We start from the raw sequence: 17,935 nt of genomic DNA, 5'->3' as shown, positions 1-17,935 counted from the left end.
TCATCGTTTTCACAGATTCCCATCGCGGCATCTCTCTTCCCGCCCTCTGCCCTTTTCTATTCGTCGTCGAGTCGTGGATTTATCTTGTAGCGTCGTATCTTCTTAGGCTCATTACTAAGTTCCCCCCCCCCCCTTTTTGGCGAATATCATTTGCTGTTTCTTTGTTCCCAGGTATTTCTATTGACTGCTGTTCGCTCTCTTGTGTTCCTATTCATTATACGCATTCACAATTATTTACCCATCGCGCTTGCATTCGCATCCACTCTCGTTTCTCTATTACTCGCGTCTCTCCCAGTTTCACTCTTCATCTTCTATTCTTATTCTTTCGTTTTCATCCCCGGCCCCTCTCCCACGGCGCGATTTATGAAAGTGAGCGATATGGGGTAAGCTCCACGGTTATTTGCCTCCGGAGACTTATAATGGCCGCTTTACTGCTCTCGTGAATAAGTACTTCCTACTAAATAACATCCGCGGGAAAAGAGAGGCTCGCGGTCCATTACACGCCGCGCAACTCGCCGGAGTTGGACGCGAAACCACGTGAAAGAGACGTGATTTGGCTTTCTTCTTTCGTCAGGAAGGCTGCAATTTTGCGAACAGCTAGTACACAGGGCGTGAGGCGTAAATATGGATAATTTACTAGACCTTGCGGAGTAATTACGATCTGACAATGTCATCGTATTTGATTGATCTCTCTTTTTAACTTTTGCAGGGCGCAGGATATAATAATGATTGACGTGATATACAGTTTATTTGGACGTATTACAGATATATATATATACTGGCTGCAATTTTTGAACGATAAAACATGACAATTATTATTAAATTATTTACTGTTATGCACTGTATCTTCTTAAGGTAGCTCGGAATATTTTGCTGTTACTCAATTTGCGTGGTGTACAGATACATCTAAACTATTAATTCGTGTAGAATTTAAGCTGTCTAGGTCCGTTAGATCCGTTGCAACCATGTCTCTTTAAAAATTTGATGAGTTACGAGAGAGAGAGAGAGAGAGAGAGAGAAAGGAGAAAAGAAAAATAGACAGGAAAGCGCTGCAGAACTCCGTTTCGATCTGCATATTTGACGCATAATTCACATGTACAACGCGATCCGTATCGCCGAAAGGAATACGTGTCCAAGTCAGCGACATTTCGCTGACGGAATCACACGGTCTGCGGCTGGTACACTGGGAAAACTCAATTTGCGATTCCCTCGAATACTGCAGGGATTGTCTTCCCCTTTCTTGGCCATGTAACAATCGTCTCCTCGATCTTGGAGAGTTTCGATGCAAGTTGCGCGCCATATTGCGAAGTTATGGAATACGAGGTTACGAACGGCGAGGTGACATCATCTATCACGTACTGGGATGCAATTATTCCGACCGAGATTAACCCAAGAGGAAGGAAGGGTCGTTGCGCGCTCCAAGGAGCACCATCGTCGTTTTGTAACCGCGCATCTTCTCGATGAAAGATGGACGTCGATGATATAGAAATGTTGAATAATATTAAAGTTGTTTTCGTGAAACACCGAAATTTTTAATTAAAGAATATAATAAGTATATTCTGCGTCATGGAATTATATATATAGTTTAAAATATTCATAAAGAGTATACAACTCATAAACAAATTTTTATATTAATAAGGGACAATAACAAACTCGCTTTTACAAAAATAATCAGGAAAAATTAATGTATATCAATAATGAGTAATAAAAGTGTAAAATGTTTTGAATACAATAATTTTTTTTTATTTAACTTGAATTGTGTGTGTGTGTGTCGAATATTTCGATTAGTACACAGTCTTTATTAACTTTATAACATTTAAATTATAAAATAGTTTAAATTGTGAAATTAACATGAAATACAAAGCAAGAGAAATAGACACATTAAAATAATAAAGATAAATATTAATAAATAACCATAAAATTGAGAAATGGTAAACAATAAATAAAAATTATTATATTGAAAATTACATCTTTATTATTCGTTATTGGTGTTAACCTTTCCTGTTTATTTTTGTAAAAATGCATTAATTTTGAAAATGTTTACTATAAAAACGCAGAATTTTCCATATTTTTCTAATAAATCACTCGCGCTTCAGATTATTCCATGAATTTTACTGATTTAAATGGTAATTATATTGACAGCTTTGAGCGATTCGAAAAAGTTTGGAAATAAACTAATACATTATTAACTAATCGTCAATTTATTAGTCATTGCAAATAAATGTGTAGAAATCACATATTTAAATAGTTGCGACGCGAGATGGCAATCTACATTATGTGGCAAGGAAATTAACCAGAGTAAGTGTCGTGTGTAAGCGGGATAATACCTTCAACGAACATTTCGCACTGCGGGAGGACTTATGGCAGCAAAAAACTGGACATTATTCTGAGTTAAAGGCCGACGGAAAAACTGATTGCTCGTTTCAGCCCGATATCTTCGTCGTTCCATAACGATCTTCGTGCACGGCTTTTTGCCGGAATATCGTTTTGTACCGATAAATCTGCATTATACCGTCCCGATCTAGGTAGCGTAGTGGGGAATGGTGAAGCCTGAGTCGCCGAGGTCGTTAAGCTTTCTAGCATCATACGTGTGAGCTTAAAAGTGTTATAAAAACGGCGTTATTTGATCGATCGCGGAGCATTATTTATCATTACCGTGAATGCACAATGCCAGTAATCTATAAGCCAAGATGCTCGCTGTCGTGATCCAGTATTCGATCTGGTAAATTGATTGAACATTGTTATATATATTTATATATTGGTTGAAGATCATTGTTAGACTTTAATCGCAATGTGTGTTTAAGCATAAAATTTTACAAACAATTCCATTTTTGCGTAAAGATCTAGAAAAAGTCAAAATTAAGTGAAAAAAGGTTGAATTTTTCACAAATTGAATTATTCTATGATACTATTTTAAGAGGATTTTTCTAATTTCGCGGTAATAGCACTTTTTAGTTTCTTTAGTTAAGCAATTGTACGTGAACAGTAAATTTATAGTTTATGTATCCGAATATTACGATAATTCTTATCGACATTCGGAAATAAAATTTCGAGTGCCAGCTAACGACTTTTATCTTTCGCAACCGGCAATGCGAAAAGTTGATAAAATCTACAGACTCGTCTGTCATGTCGTATTCTGGTTATGATGATCGAGGATATCCCTGCTCCCAGCACCTTCCTTAACGTCGATAATATTTCAATGCTAGGTCAGGTGGTGAATATGACGGTATCGGGGGAAGACGAAGGTTAGAAGAAATTACGGGAACTGTCGATAGTCATTGCCCGGAAAGCTGCCAACGAATCGACCGAGATTAATCGTCGAACGACGTGAAGCAAAATTTCGCTATAGTTACATAAGCGAGTATAAAACACTCACAGAATACATGACAGATAGTGATGATATTTTAACCTTTTTAAACCGTGCAATTTTTGTTTGAACTTAAAAATTATGTACTTAGTTAAACGAATTTCACCATGGCGGATGCAATATGGCGAAACGTCGATGATACGAAACAGTGCTGGTTTGACGTTAAAGGGTTAAACTTTATATAGTCTTGAGATTTAAAAAATTAATCTTTATATAGCGCAGAGATTTTTAGTTCACTTTATTTGAATAGTCATTAGAAACTCAATAGATCTCAAGTATTTTTCCATATAAAATCTTAATAATTTTAATACGAGGTTTTAGATTTTAATTAATGTAGTGGAATGTTGAATTGTCTCACAAACGATGAAAATATATCTTTCATATGCATAAATAGCTCAAAATAAATGAAATGTGTGTGTGTGTGTGATAAATATAAATTAATAGGTAATAAATTTTGTAGACACACATTCTGATAATATTATTCCTTTTTGATAAATTTTATTTTAGTTTGTATGAATATGTTATTTTATTTATTCAAATAAGGTTTTATGATCGACCTCTCTTGAACAATTATTACTCATTGAGTAAAAAAAATTAATTGAATGAGAAATCAATCGATTTTTACTAGCGAGAGAAACTCGAAATGGAATTGTACAATATAGTATAGAATATAATTGGAGGAGATTGCGTGAGTTTTTTTAACGAACGACGACGATGCATCCGGTTGATTCTCGTCGAATTTCGCCGTAAATAATGCATCATTCGTCGGACCGTTTGGCCGGTCAGAAATATGGCGGGCATAAAAGTGATGTAAAGCCGAGGAGAAACGGCTCGTTCGATCGGCGGGTGGTAGCTCGATGCTTCCTAGGTTGCGTATGGAATTTCTGGGATGGGAGGCTCTTCCTTCCTTCCCTAGAAAGACTCCTTCGTCGGAGAATTTAACTCGTACAGGCGGCAACCGATACGGATCGACGGCTATGACCGTTACGCCAGGCAGGAGAAGGAATTCGCGAAGGAGCATAGTAATTTTTCAAAAGCGCCAAGCCTATGGGCGAAATACTCAAATGGGTTATTTTTCATAAGGGTATGTAGGTAGCTTTTAAAAAAAGAGTATGTCGATCAATGATGCGTATTTGACGGAGTTTAATGGTTAAACGATGCTTTCGACGTTGATAAATATTTCTCTTATGAAAAATGCACCTTGTTAAAAAGACTTTTTCCTAAGAGCATTTAAGGATAAAATAATTTTCGTAAAAATCAAATATTAAGAAGTAATTTTAATGCCGGAATTTTTTTTAGTAATTATATATTTTCCTTTTTTTTTTTTAGTAAAATTAAAAATACGCTTAACTATGCTGCGCGAGAAAAGTGTTTAATTACTACATAAATACTTGTCATTAAGCAAATTACGCGGAGAAAATTACTTTGCTTCATACCGAGCCAGCCATCTGCAAGTGTACCGCACAATTTTTGTTGCCTCCGTAGTGGCGATGGAGTCGAAAATAAATTGCCTTTACCGTCGGCAAATTTAGTTCCCAACGGCGACCGATGCGGATCGATGCCCATGATCGTTGCACTTGTCGGGACCCTTCGGAAATGCAGTAATTTTTCGCATAGGAGAGAAAGCTGCAACCAGCCATCGGGTAAGCCTTCCGAGGTCATTTTTTACGTTCCGCGTTGAACGAGCCGGAATAGAGAGTCCGAAAATGTGTTTTCTTTAAAAATAACCGCTTTCTTAACTCGGCCGAGGCAGTTTATGTTCCATCTTGTGGGATAATAAGTTATACTCGCGACGTAACACGGAAGGTGCCGACATTATTTTTCGTGGACGACCCTGCGAGTTTTACGCTGCACTTCTGCGTTGATTTAAGATACCGATTTAAGATTGGGAAGCAATCTTGATGTGACTGCGCGCAAAAAAATAACATTGCAATATCTATCGATGAATCTTGCTAAATGTCACAATCCATTGCTTCACGCTCCGTCTAACACGTTGACATCTACTACACTGCCCTCGATATTTCGATATTCTCGTGTCGCCGACGTGTGATATTCATGGTAGAGTACCTACGAACAATGGCCTACACCAACAAGATATTACGTATTAAACTGCTGTTTGCCTATCGATTACGCATGCTAATCCAATGGCTATTCGTACCTTTAATTATTTTACAGTACCACATTGTGTGAAAAATGTATTACCCGTCCTCCCCGACATGTAATGTTCTGTTATGTGGTAGTTGACAGTTATAATAGCGCACTATATACACATTGTATGATATCGATCGGAAAGTGTGATCTGCACAAAATCCGGCGATGCCAATTTTTTTTTCCACATGATTGATTACATCATTGTTGAGTCGCTATTAATTGCAAAACGATCGAGATAGTACACAGATGCATTTTAACGAACTTGCCACGTAAATTCTGAAACTCAATTACCGCATCATCGTCAATGCAACCTGCGGTTTAACGGATTAAATTGTCACCTCAATGATGCACGAGGCCAATTGATGCCGGTTTGACGTAACGGGTCCGGAAGTAACGAAAAATATATTCTTCTTTAACTTCCTCTATTTTAAAATAGTTTGAGCATAATTGAGTACAGAGCATAATTGAGTTTTATAGTGCGATAAAAAAAGAATATTGACAAATTCGACACAAATGTGCTTGATTTTCTAGATTCTAGAGAGAAAGAAAAATAAAGAATGTAAGGAAGACGGTTATATCCAACATATATTTGTTTAACATCTGTATTGATTATTTGAATTAGCATTATTTGCATAAATAAAAATTATACGTTTAATGTTGCTCTAGAACAAATTATATGTATATGTTATTATAATAATATATATATATATATATATATATATATTCAGTATAAATTACATGTGATTTATATGATATAAATATATATATAATTATATATAATATATAAAATTGTATTAACCAATCTGTATCGAGAGGAACATAAAATGATATACGAGATGAAAGAGACGAGAAGCAGAGCGACAATCTCCAAACGTTATTAAATAAACGTCTCGTTCTGCCCGAAGCATAAAGACGAAGACTGTTTAAAGGCCGACGCACTCGATCGAGGCGACTCGCAAAAAGCGGCGATGCCTTAAGAAGTCCCGCAAACTTTTTTAATGATTTATTAATTACCTCGATGCAAATTGGGAATTTAAAGTCCGTGCGTGTCGCGAGAATAATTACGGATTCACCGGGTGTACACAGCTGAGAGACGTGACGTTGGACTTCCTTTGCCTGCTGCGCAGGAAACAAGTCCTGAAAACAATTCCTCGCTTTCTTTGCGCCGCGGCAACGAAATATCTCGATCAAGGGCTTTACGAGCATCGCAAACATTGGAGAAGTGGAATTATTTCCATCAAATCTGGAGGGATACGCCCGTATTTTGATGAAATGCACGTTTCGAAATGCCTTCGAGACTGGGAAGCAATTTCAGTTTGAATGTAAATGTTTCGTAATGAGAGAAGAGATACGCCTTTCATTAATGAAGTCTTGGCACTATTCTCGACGTTAAGGATAGCGATGACAACGGTTCCCCGGGGGCTTACATAGGCTTATCCCGATGCACGGCCAAGTCGAGAGATGCATATTCAGAGATTCGTGCGTATTCAATTATTCATATCGTGATTCATGCCAATATTAGAGGAAAGAAAATAGTAGTTAATGCGGCAATTAATCAATAAATCATACGCATCTCCGACATCTCTATGTCTTTGCACTTTTGTATGTTCCTTATCGCGCATATAATATTGCGTATCTTGTAATATTGCGCGTGATATTCCCCATGTAAGCATTCATGCGGAAAGCACGCGGGGTATTTGTGATGGAAAGTCTCAGAAAGGAATTTGCAATGGTAGTCGCCGTCATGCCGGATATAAATGCGGGGTACGCGTGCCGTAGATCAAAATCGATACCGGGCAGCGACATGTGTAATTCCGCTGCGGATATTTGACGGAAAAGCGATATACCCATCTAATGTGATTCAAACTTTCGAAGCGGCAGTAGCTCGGGGAAATCTCCACCGTTGATTAGACCTATTCGATTCTAAATGAAACGGAGACCGGGGAGCCGACCCTCTTGGACTATCGATGGTCCACAAGCATCCTTAATTCTGATTAAATGTAATCTTTGCCGGAAGTCGGGGCTCGGCGCAATTCCGCGTTTCCCCTCATTCCCGCAGAAACGACGAGAAACTTTTGGGATTCGCAGACGACGGGCATTCGCGAAATCGAACGGGACAATTCGGGCCACCATCGATCGGATATCGCGAATAAAATCTCGTCTCTCTTATTGCCTTCGTTAAAAAAATTTCCAATTCCTCCGCCTTACTCATTTCGCACGTGAAGCGTGCGCTATTACGATCTTAATTAAGATTATCTCGAAAGCTTTTACTGATAATACGCGTAAGATTCTCATGTTTCTCCGTTATTTCCGTATAATCATTTATTCGTAGTTGATTTAAATGTATATCGTATGCATATATATTTAATTAAAATTTAAAAAAACAGTATGTTATTCTTTTATGAAACGTATATACATTCACGAGTTAGTTTTATGTATCTAAAAGATGCATTTAATACGTCACTGGGTTTTTCGCGCGCCGTACGATCCCATTCCGTCGCCGCGTCGCAATATTGTATCGGCAATCGAACAAATTGCTTCCTTCTATACAGCTGGTTTTCGAATTACGAAGACCATAAATATGATCGTACCTACGGGGAATTTGTTGGCAGGAATATCGCCTAGCTGCGACCGCGGCCATAATTTATCAGTATCGCGCGAGCAGAATTCAATCGCGAAATAAAACACCAAGTGAGACGGCTGCCGGTTGACATTCCGTCCTGCTACGCCTAGGTATTCATCTTGGAAATGAAGTCGCCCCTATAAAAGCGAGCGTCTTATATTGTTTTTCGGTAACGAGCGTACGTGATCCGGTCTGATATTGAAAAACATTCCGTGACGGTAGCGAAATCGAGTTCCTTAGATTTCTACATTTTCTTGAATTTTTTCCTATAAACATTTATTATGTTGTGTATGCGCAATATCTATGTAATTGTTTAATAATAATAAACTAATATTTAACGAAACGTGAATTATTAGATTACAAAATTATCTTTAGAATTTTATATAGTTATGATTAATATTATGCATGTTGCCAAGATTAAAATTTAAAAATTAATTGAAAGTTTCTTTTCTATGTATAAAATCAAATTTGTATTACAATTTAACATATTTTTATTATTTTATCCATTGTTTTATAATATGACATGAAAAATAATATAACACGTTTGAAAGTTATAAAAAAAATTTTTATATAAGATTAAAAGGAATAATGTTATATTCAACACTTTTTTTGCTAGCGTAATCATCCTTATATTTTGTTTGACTAATCTAGGTGAGCCATAGTTATAAGTTTAATTATTTTTTTTACTGAAGCTTTTTCTAGCTATCTTTTGAAATAGTTTACAGCTTAGTTTTAAAAAAAGCTTTATATAACTATAGTTTTTTTTTAATGAAACAACACTATGTTAAGCATGACTACGTACTAAAAAAATACCCCTATTTGTTTTTAAATTAAGAAAAAATACTGACTACCACATGAATCGGACTTTAAGTAATGTTTTTGAAATACAATTTAAATTTTATGCGTGGTCTCAAACTTTTGGATAATATTAAAAATTGGTATATATCTTATATTGGTAATAGGTATATCTTTTTTAAACATTTAAAATATTTACGTTTAACACATACCTAAAATTTTTGAATTTTTAAGATCTTTTCTCTCTCTTATTTGATAAATTTTTATATAGATTATATTAACTCACGATTTTAAATTTGGAATGAACAAAAATATCAAAGTATTAATAGTTTTAGCAAATTAATCTAATCATGTTAAAAAATATCAAGATATTGATAGTTTTACTAAATTAATCCTAAATTTGGAATGAACAAAAATATCAAATGTCTTAAGCTTTTACTCATAATTAAAAAAGAAACTGAGCTTTCCAAAATTGGCTTTAGAGAATCCCATAAAATTAATTTAGTTCATTAATTAAATTGTTAATTATTGAACATTTTATATTTACAGCTGAAAAAGCTAATAAATAAATGTAGCAAGTAATTTCACATTTACGTGTTTAAAGAAGTTAAATTGCTAAATAGTTAATTTTACAGGTAATTAAATTTTAAAATTGTACAATAACGGTAACGCAAAAGTACGTGTAATTTTTTTACGTGTATCACATCGTTGGCATCCGACATTCATATTCGCGTGCTTTGGAACGAACAACGGCTTTACATCATTACATACTAATTAGCTGCCTCGAAGATTTCTAATTTTCAAAGGAAAGTAGTTGCTTTATGACACGTATCGTTTAATCCCGCAATGCTTTTGAAATGTTAACCGTTGGTGATCATTCTATTTTTTAAACTACTTGCTACTTGTATTGTAAACTTGCGTGTACATTTCCGTGTGACTTATGTTTTTAGAAAGACCTTCAATTCGAAACGGACAGATGTGATTTATAGAAGATGATTACATCGTAAGAAACGTGGATATAAATCCGTTCGTGAAAGCATATTTTTACTACTAATCATGATTAGATTAGATTATATCGAAACAGGTCTTGTTTTGGTGAAGTGTGTTGTTGTTGAAGTTGTTTTTAAATGTGCGTTGCGTTTTGAAGTATTCTAGTTTTACACAAATAATTATTAAAAACTTTGTAACGTTATTATTAACGATTGAAAAATAGAAATTTGATATTTTAATTTCAATTGTGAGATAAACTTGTGATCCGAAATGTTACGATTCCATTTAATTTTGGAGTGAGTATTGCAGCGATTTTTCAACAAAATATTCCTCAAATCGAAACGTGTAAATTTTACGTACATTGTTTCGGCCGACAATGAAACTAAAATGCGGAATTAACACAGGAATATATACTGCATTCGTGGAAAACTAACCAAGCAATTATCCGCCTCTTAACTGCCGCGTTTCTGTTTCTTCGAGGACGATTTTAATCATGGTGATTAAATGAAAGTGCAGATACGTACATTATGCCATTGGATTCTTTATCTTGATTTATCGATTTACGGATATCACGCGGGGTCGTCAATAAATCTCTGCGACCGCGTTACACTGCCATCGAAATGAAGATGAAACGCGACCGTATGGTCTCAGACGGCAGATTTTACTTGTACGGCAACTAGACGCGGGATACATTTTACAATACATGTATTCTAAGAGATTGGTTTCCGCGGTTTCCCCGAGAGATTGGAGCCGCGGAAGCCCGAGATGTCCCGCGCGGATGTGTTCCGCGCGACGCAAACTGTATGCGTTTCCGCGGAATAATTCAGCGAGACTCTCGATATAGCGCCCGCGGCTTAATTCCAGAGAGAATGTCGAGCGTATATGTTATATAGATCGAGAATCCCGAGCGCGCTTCTTCTACACCCGGCGGAAAGATCGCCGTCTCGGGCCGTGCATCGAGCGTTGAGCAATCGCTCGGTGGACGAGCCGAAGGTTCTGCTTTCGCGCAAAGGCCATCGAGAGAGTATGCCTCCGCTCCTTCTTCGCGGTTCACCTTCTCCTCCCTGGTTCACCTTCTCCTACTCCTCGGAATCTGCAGGTCGCAGGTGTTCCAGCCGGCTATCGGCACCGCTTGGCTGCCGAGCCGGTTTCAGTCACCGCCTGGTCGTCGCCAGGTTCAGCGGCTTTCTCCCCGCTGACTTTTGTACCGCGGCGCGCTCGCGCGATAGAGATCTTCGATTCTTCGATTCCGGTTTTAGGTTTATCGCTTTTTATCGTAGCGACGGTCGATAATTCGACTACAAGGTGTACGATAAGATTGCGGCGCTATCGCGGGGACCGTAACTGCTCCGGTTTTGTGTGGCATCGTTTCTTTCGTTGATTCAAAAAAGAATTTCTAATCTAACAGAAAAGAAACGTGCATTTTATGATGAAGTGATGTAGATGATCAGTTCTCTGTTCTGTAATTCAATATTAATGTGTATCTTTGTCGTCCGCGTGACATACGAGTGAGTTCATACGCTTGTTTGTTTTATAAGTGCAACGTTTATATAAAAACGGTAAGTTTTACGTTTACATCATAGCTCTAAGAAATGTCGCTTCGAAATCGAAAGAAGTTTGCATATTTTTGTAATACTTTGCTGCTGTTAGAATGTGTAAATAGTAGCATGTAAATAGTAGCCTTGTTCATGTGAGGTTACTTTCACCGATTTACGTTATGGCCACGTTATTGCACGGACGACGATTATTTCTTTGTTATTATCGTTGTAATTTTGTTATATAACTTGTGTAATTCAATTTTATCGTGACAACTTGACTTTGGTTCGGTCAGCCACCTTAACGTGATTGCAAATTATCGTTATATTGGCCAAGTACACGAAACTCGGAGTATGTTGGACGAAAACACGCGACAAGGGAACGCGGTTTCAATCAATTTTTATTACCTTAAGTAAGTCTCGGTTCCCTCTTAGCCAATCAGGAAGCGAATTAAAGTAAGCATTCTTGTAATTCATCACGAATATATAATAATCGGAATTTTATTAACAACACATGACACAGTTTACTTGAAAGTCAATTATATAACCCAACTGTCGAAACACTTGCAAACTCGTCACTTCAGCAATAACCGGTAGTGTATGCAGAAAATTGAGTTGACTACAAATTTCAGTTACAATAGAACGAGTGCCGATTTCCGATAACGATGAATGATGTCAAACTCATTATCGAGAACAATTCGAAGCGCGAGTTGCGTCAGAACATATATTGCAAAAATAAAACTAACGCGCCGTAATTGCTGAATATCTATTAACGGAAATTGTTACAGCTTGTACATGCAATACGATATATTTCGTAATTAAAATTCTGGCTAACTATGAATAATTATGTGACGTGATCTTCGTCTCAATTTGGACGAGGTCTCATTTTCCAAGTCAACTCGATGTCAATATTTCGCGAATATCATACGTATAATTTAATTATTCTTTTTATAAATGAATATATATATATATATATATATATATATATATATATACTACATCTTATATTCTCGAAATATTGAATTTATTGCGAATAAGATATCAAAGTGAATTATTTATATACTATCTAATTAAATTTCAATATCGAAATAATTATCGACAAACTTGTTGGCTCCCCCCCCCCTCTCTCTCTCTTTGTTCATTTCACTTCAATATCCCATAAAGATGTTGTATGGCGAGCGGAGAATCAGCTTTGGCAAAACCGAGGAATCCAAGCGGTCTTTACGTGTTCTGCTCATTCTATCGCTACGCGGTTGCTTCCGGTAACGGCGCAACAGACCACGAAGAAACTGCACGATGCGAAACGTCGAAGGAAGGAAGGAAGAGAAGGCGGAAGAATCTCTCACTAACCAAGCTCTCTTGCAGTCAGTCGCGATGTCGATGGTTTATGATTACGTTACGGCTTCTAAGCCGCGCGCGCTAGTAGCAACGAGCGCGATCAGCGTTCCGAAGTACGAGCCTTGATACGCTTTTATCTCCTCCACTTATTTACTGCAACATTTATTCCTCATTTTCATCACAAGCTCTCTATCTATAATATATGAAAAATGAGCTCGGGCATGTCGATATCGGTTTAACAGTCAATCGGTCGAATATGCTAACGCGATTAAAATGTGTTAATGTTAAAGATCGTTATGTAATATATTTTATCGATACATTCTCTTCATTTTATTATGTACATTGTTGAATAAATTTTTAGGATGTACTATATAAAATCATGAAACTCGAAAAGAATGAAAACGACATTAGTGAAATTGGTGAATGATTGGCTTCAATGAACGTTTATTCTGTTTTAAATTTTAAATCCCATCATATTTTTATGTCATCAAAAGTGTTATAATTGCGTTACTATATATAGACGGGATTGAAATACATTCGCACGCGCGGTGGTCATTCACTGGCGAGCGGTCATTCACATACCTTATCCCGTTCGTCAAATTCCGTTCGCCGCTGTTCGGCACTCTGTGACGATCTGTAACGAATCCACCTCCGGATGGAATTTAAATTGAAGCGCCTGCCGTTGGCATCGCGATATAAAGAAGCGAACTATGCGCGCGCGTAAAGATTCTTTAGCGCACCTTTATTCGCACCAGCGTTGAAGTATTTGGCGAGTTATGTGCAGCGTACGTCGATTAAAATCAATCGGCGTCTGTCGTCGGCGCGCGCGAATCCGACCGTGATATGTGATACACGTGCGTTCACGTGTTTGCCGACCTTCGTGAAGTAATTCTTTTTCTCACCGTCGGCACGCGCGGATCTGCCGGGATATTCATTTCGGCGGCTAGCTGTGACTTTTTGATTGCACGCTTGTCGCGTACCGACGCTACGCAGCGATAAATAAGCCGCTTATGCTGTAATTTGATCCCATAGCCGCCCCCCTCCCCTCCCTCTCTTTCTCTTCTTCCGCGGACGTGCATAGCAATGCGGAATGCGCGTATTAACTGAAGCTGGGAAAGAGAAAGGAGCCGGGGAAACACATGAAGATTCTGTTGGATAAGAGCATTGGTAAAAATGACGCCGGCAAAGAAGGAACAGCCTTCGAGGAAACGGGAGAGACGCGTCGGCGCGTCATCGTGTAACCGGATATGCATTACGTCTTTTATACGCCGGATTTGACTGATCGCAACTGATGGTAACGTTGCGTTTTGATTTTGCCCGGCAGCCAGCCTGTTTGCGAATCCCGTGGGACTCGCGTTAAATCTCATTCGACGCTTTCACCGTGCTGAATAGCTCTAAGCTATGTAGTTCTAGAGCGTAACTTTGTAAAGCCCGTACTATTAATGCAGGAGTTAGGTGAGTAGGAACTTGAGCTACGGTAGACATTTAAGACATTTATAATTCAACCGATTATATCGCTCCTTGGGATCGCGAGAGCAGATCGATGATGGACGACCTCACATACCGATTTTCTCTCGAAAATCGCGTTTATCGCGTCAACAAAATAGTGTTCGGAGAGAAAATTAGCCGTTTCTACCTTCCATTCGCTTGGCATTACGTCGGCGCTGAACGTTAGATCGCACTTTAAGCTAAAGTTTCGACGACGTAACATGCATCGCCATTGATTCGTCTGTCGTAAAGTCGTGGCCACCACAGGCTACATCGTCACGATCTGACCACTTCCCGTTCACCGGATGCAATCTCTTAACCTTGCACTTCAGCCACAAACTTCCTGGCTGTGTACGATAGCTCAGCACGTGCGTGCGACACAGAGTCGAGTTCACTCGTATGGGGCCACCGTTTCATTACGGGTTTATTACACTGTCGAATTAGGTCGGGGCTTTACGAGATGAACTTTACATCACGCGGCTGTGCCGGCAGGTTGTGGCGACTTTACGCGCGTCGTTCATCGGAAAGGATATCGTCCCGTCAGCGACATTCGCTGCCGCGGGAATACACGTTCAGAAATATTTCGTTCTTCTGTATTATTTTCAAAATGCTAAATTGTTAAAAGAAACAAAAAACCGTTTGATATCTTTATTTTTTATTTATTATAAAATACAATTTTCTAGAAGAGACCTTTTATTTTTTTTCTAAATTGTAGTATTGAGTGCTGCGGCTAGGAAGTTTAAATTAACTTAAATAAATTAAACTAGTGTTCAAAAATTTGATTACAAAGTTGTGAACAATGCCAATGAATATTACAAAATTTCAACATAAATTATGTAGAAATAGCTAATATGAAACTATTAATATTTAAAGTTACACAGTTTGCGATAATTACATTTATTTTATTATTTATTTCTTTTTATATATTGTTTCTATTATATAGAAACAAGCATTATCAACTATATGACAGTGTTTATTAGTATTAACATTTTAATATTATCCCTTCTTTTTTGTTGCATTAAATCGCATTTTAACGTCGAAATTAGTGAATATCTAATTGACAATTTTAACATTTTTAGCGCAAATTTGATCTACTAGAAATTTACGTGATAATAATTTGACTAATGATATCAACATTGATATCTAAAATTAAACTCGTTAACGCGTATTGTTAGAAATTCACAACACGTCATAACAATGAATTTATTATATCATTATCGTATTGTTATCGTCTTCCACGGTATAACCGCTGCATAACGAAAGTGGTCGTATTTTTTATCGTGATCAATTATTGTTGTTTAATAAGTTGAACCCAAATTGAATCTAAATTGTATAATAAATAAAATAATTTTCGGTCTTAAAATATAACTTTGGCAGGTTTATTTTTTATTTAAAGCATAAATAATTTAGAAGACGCGTAAATTATATATAATGCTCGCAATTACAGTTGTTGTCATTAATATGTATTATTAATTTGCCAAATATTTTTATCATCTTTCGAAAAGTAACGAAAATAAATTAGAAAGTAAAGAAAATATAATAAATATTTTAAATTATTCTACTAATTAATTTTGTATAGTACATGTATTGGCTACATTTAAAAGTGACAAATTATTAGTAAGAAATAACATATTATTTATTTTCATTTATTTTTGCTTGAGAGATGTTATATTAATAATTACCTCATTCTCTTGCAAATTTTATCAATAAATCAAAGACATTAATTGATAACAAAAAGCATATAATAAGTTGAATTAATGGAATGCGGATGAACGGTGCAATTTGGTTATTAGTAAAATATCGAAGCGCACCGTGATTATATTTGTTTGTACGAATAAAGTTATCAGTTTTGTTACAGTCGAGAATAGCGAACTTATGAATATTTTTTTCTAGCGGTATATTGGCGTTACACGCGAGATTATTGGAGATTATTTTAATTAAGTTATAAATTTATTTCTCATCTGGTTTATGTCAATGAACGGAGTTGCCTTACAATTACGTGCCTATTCGATCGAACTATGAAATAATCCGTCTCGCCGAGATGTGATTAGATAGCGGACTTTTATCGTGTTTCCAGCTGCGCCGATCGATTCGAAACGGGAAAGTTCCGCTTCTTCATAGTGGCAAACGAGATCATTACAAGAGGTGCTTTACGTAGATTATCCGATTCCCTAAGTAGATTTCTCTCAAATTAGGCAATATAACTAATCAGACAGAAATTCCGTACGCACGGGGTGAGAGAGAGCGTTTGTGTACCTCCGTAATTTTATTCTATTCATTTTTACATTATTCTTTTTATTATTTCCGTGGTTCAACTAATCACAATTACTTTCTTAGCTAGAAAAATATACATATATGGCCGTTAATAAGACTCTTAAACAGAGCATGATTAATACTATTAAAGATTAACATATCAATGATAGTTGAAATTAACAGAAGTGTCACATAAGCGCTAAATTTTTATTAATTTTATTATTGATTTCTTTCTCTCTATATTTATAGAAATATTTTAATTTAATTTTTTGAATTAATAAAGGCGCAAACTTTGAGATGGTTGACAAAATGATTTTTTCAGATTTTTTAAGTTCACTACAGTTTATTACCGAATATATCTAATGTATTATATACATTATATATATTTAACCTATATAACACATACACAATCTGTATATTTCATAAATGTTTCATTACAAAAATATTCTAAGATAAAATGTCACATGCTGCTTTATGACGTTAAAGTCTAAGCTTTTCCGAGTCTTGTAAGAGCATTTGAAATGCAAAACCGTTCGAGCGGCGTTTACGTGACGTACGATATACATGACTCGCGATTAGTCGATAAGAGTAATTTCTCTCGCGATGTGCTTTCCCGTCGGAGGAAAAAAATTTTTCTCGGTCGACTGCAAGCTGTCGCAAAAGTTTTAAAATACAGCGAAAGGAAACATCGGAAACAGCGGTAGCGCGACGCGTTCATTCGTCACAGATATAAATCCATCTACTCAATGTCACGAAGGAAGAAGAAAAGAAAAAAAAAAAAATATAAAAGCCGTCGGTAGGCTTTTTGGATATCGGCCAAAAACTCCAGATCCGAATGGAACTCTGCAGTTCGACACGCCAAAAGGTTTTTGCCGAGGCGCACAGGGAAAGAGTGCAGCGTTGAAATCGTTCCATTTCGCCGGGATTGCAATCGGCAGCGTCGTGGAAGTGAAGATCAAATTATTTCGGTATCTAAATTCCAGTTTGCTTGTCTTAAGATTGCGAACTTGGGAAACCACATCGGGAAAGACGAGGAAGACGCTCCTCCGGAACAGAAACCTATAATTAGGAAGGAGCTCATTTTGAACATAACGGCGAGTTTCGCAGGCATTATATGTGTATGTCCCTAAAGAGAGTACAGTTATGAAAGGCAGGATAAAAACAGGAAGGTATTAAAGAGATGTTACAAACTATTTGATGTAATGAGCAGTATATCTCATTGACATCTTGCAGATGTGCAGTCTCGTGACTGACGTTTGTATAAACGCTGAATAATTTATCGCGCAATATTATTCCGTCGTGACGTACAACATTCACAATTTTACACTTTTAAAAGATGAGCAGGAGAGACGTAAAATTAAACGTACAAGTATCCAGAGGCTCTTTTGAAAGCTA

At 36.8% G+C, this 17,935-nt stretch overlaps 1 protein-coding gene across 3 annotated transcripts in view; it reads left to right on the top strand.

Annotated features, from left to right (window-relative positions):
- LOC105839349 (putative polypeptide N-acetylgalactosaminyltransferase 9) overlaps positions 1 to 17,935 on the top strand; it is a 217,757-nt gene that overhangs the window by 58,846 nt on the left and 140,976 nt on the right. Inside the window, exon 1 of one of the 3 annotated variants that reach the window (XM_036293851.1) lies at positions 11,077 to 11,485. The exons of the other annotated variants lie outside the window; for them this stretch is intronic. The gene's annotated coding sequence lies outside the window, so the exon portion shown is untranslated. Of the gene's footprint in view, positions 1 to 11,076; positions 11,486 to 17,935 lie in introns of those variants that run through there. 3 annotated transcript variants of the gene reach the window in all.

Source organism: Monomorium pharaonis, chromosome 11 (genome assembly GCF_013373865.1).
Source record: "Monomorium pharaonis isolate MP-MQ-018 chromosome 11, ASM1337386v2, whole genome shotgun sequence".
In the NCBI taxonomy this organism is placed as follows: domain Eukaryota; kingdom Metazoa; phylum Arthropoda; class Insecta; order Hymenoptera; family Formicidae; genus Monomorium; species Monomorium pharaonis.
This window is presented reverse-complemented; position numbering and strand designations above follow the sequence as displayed.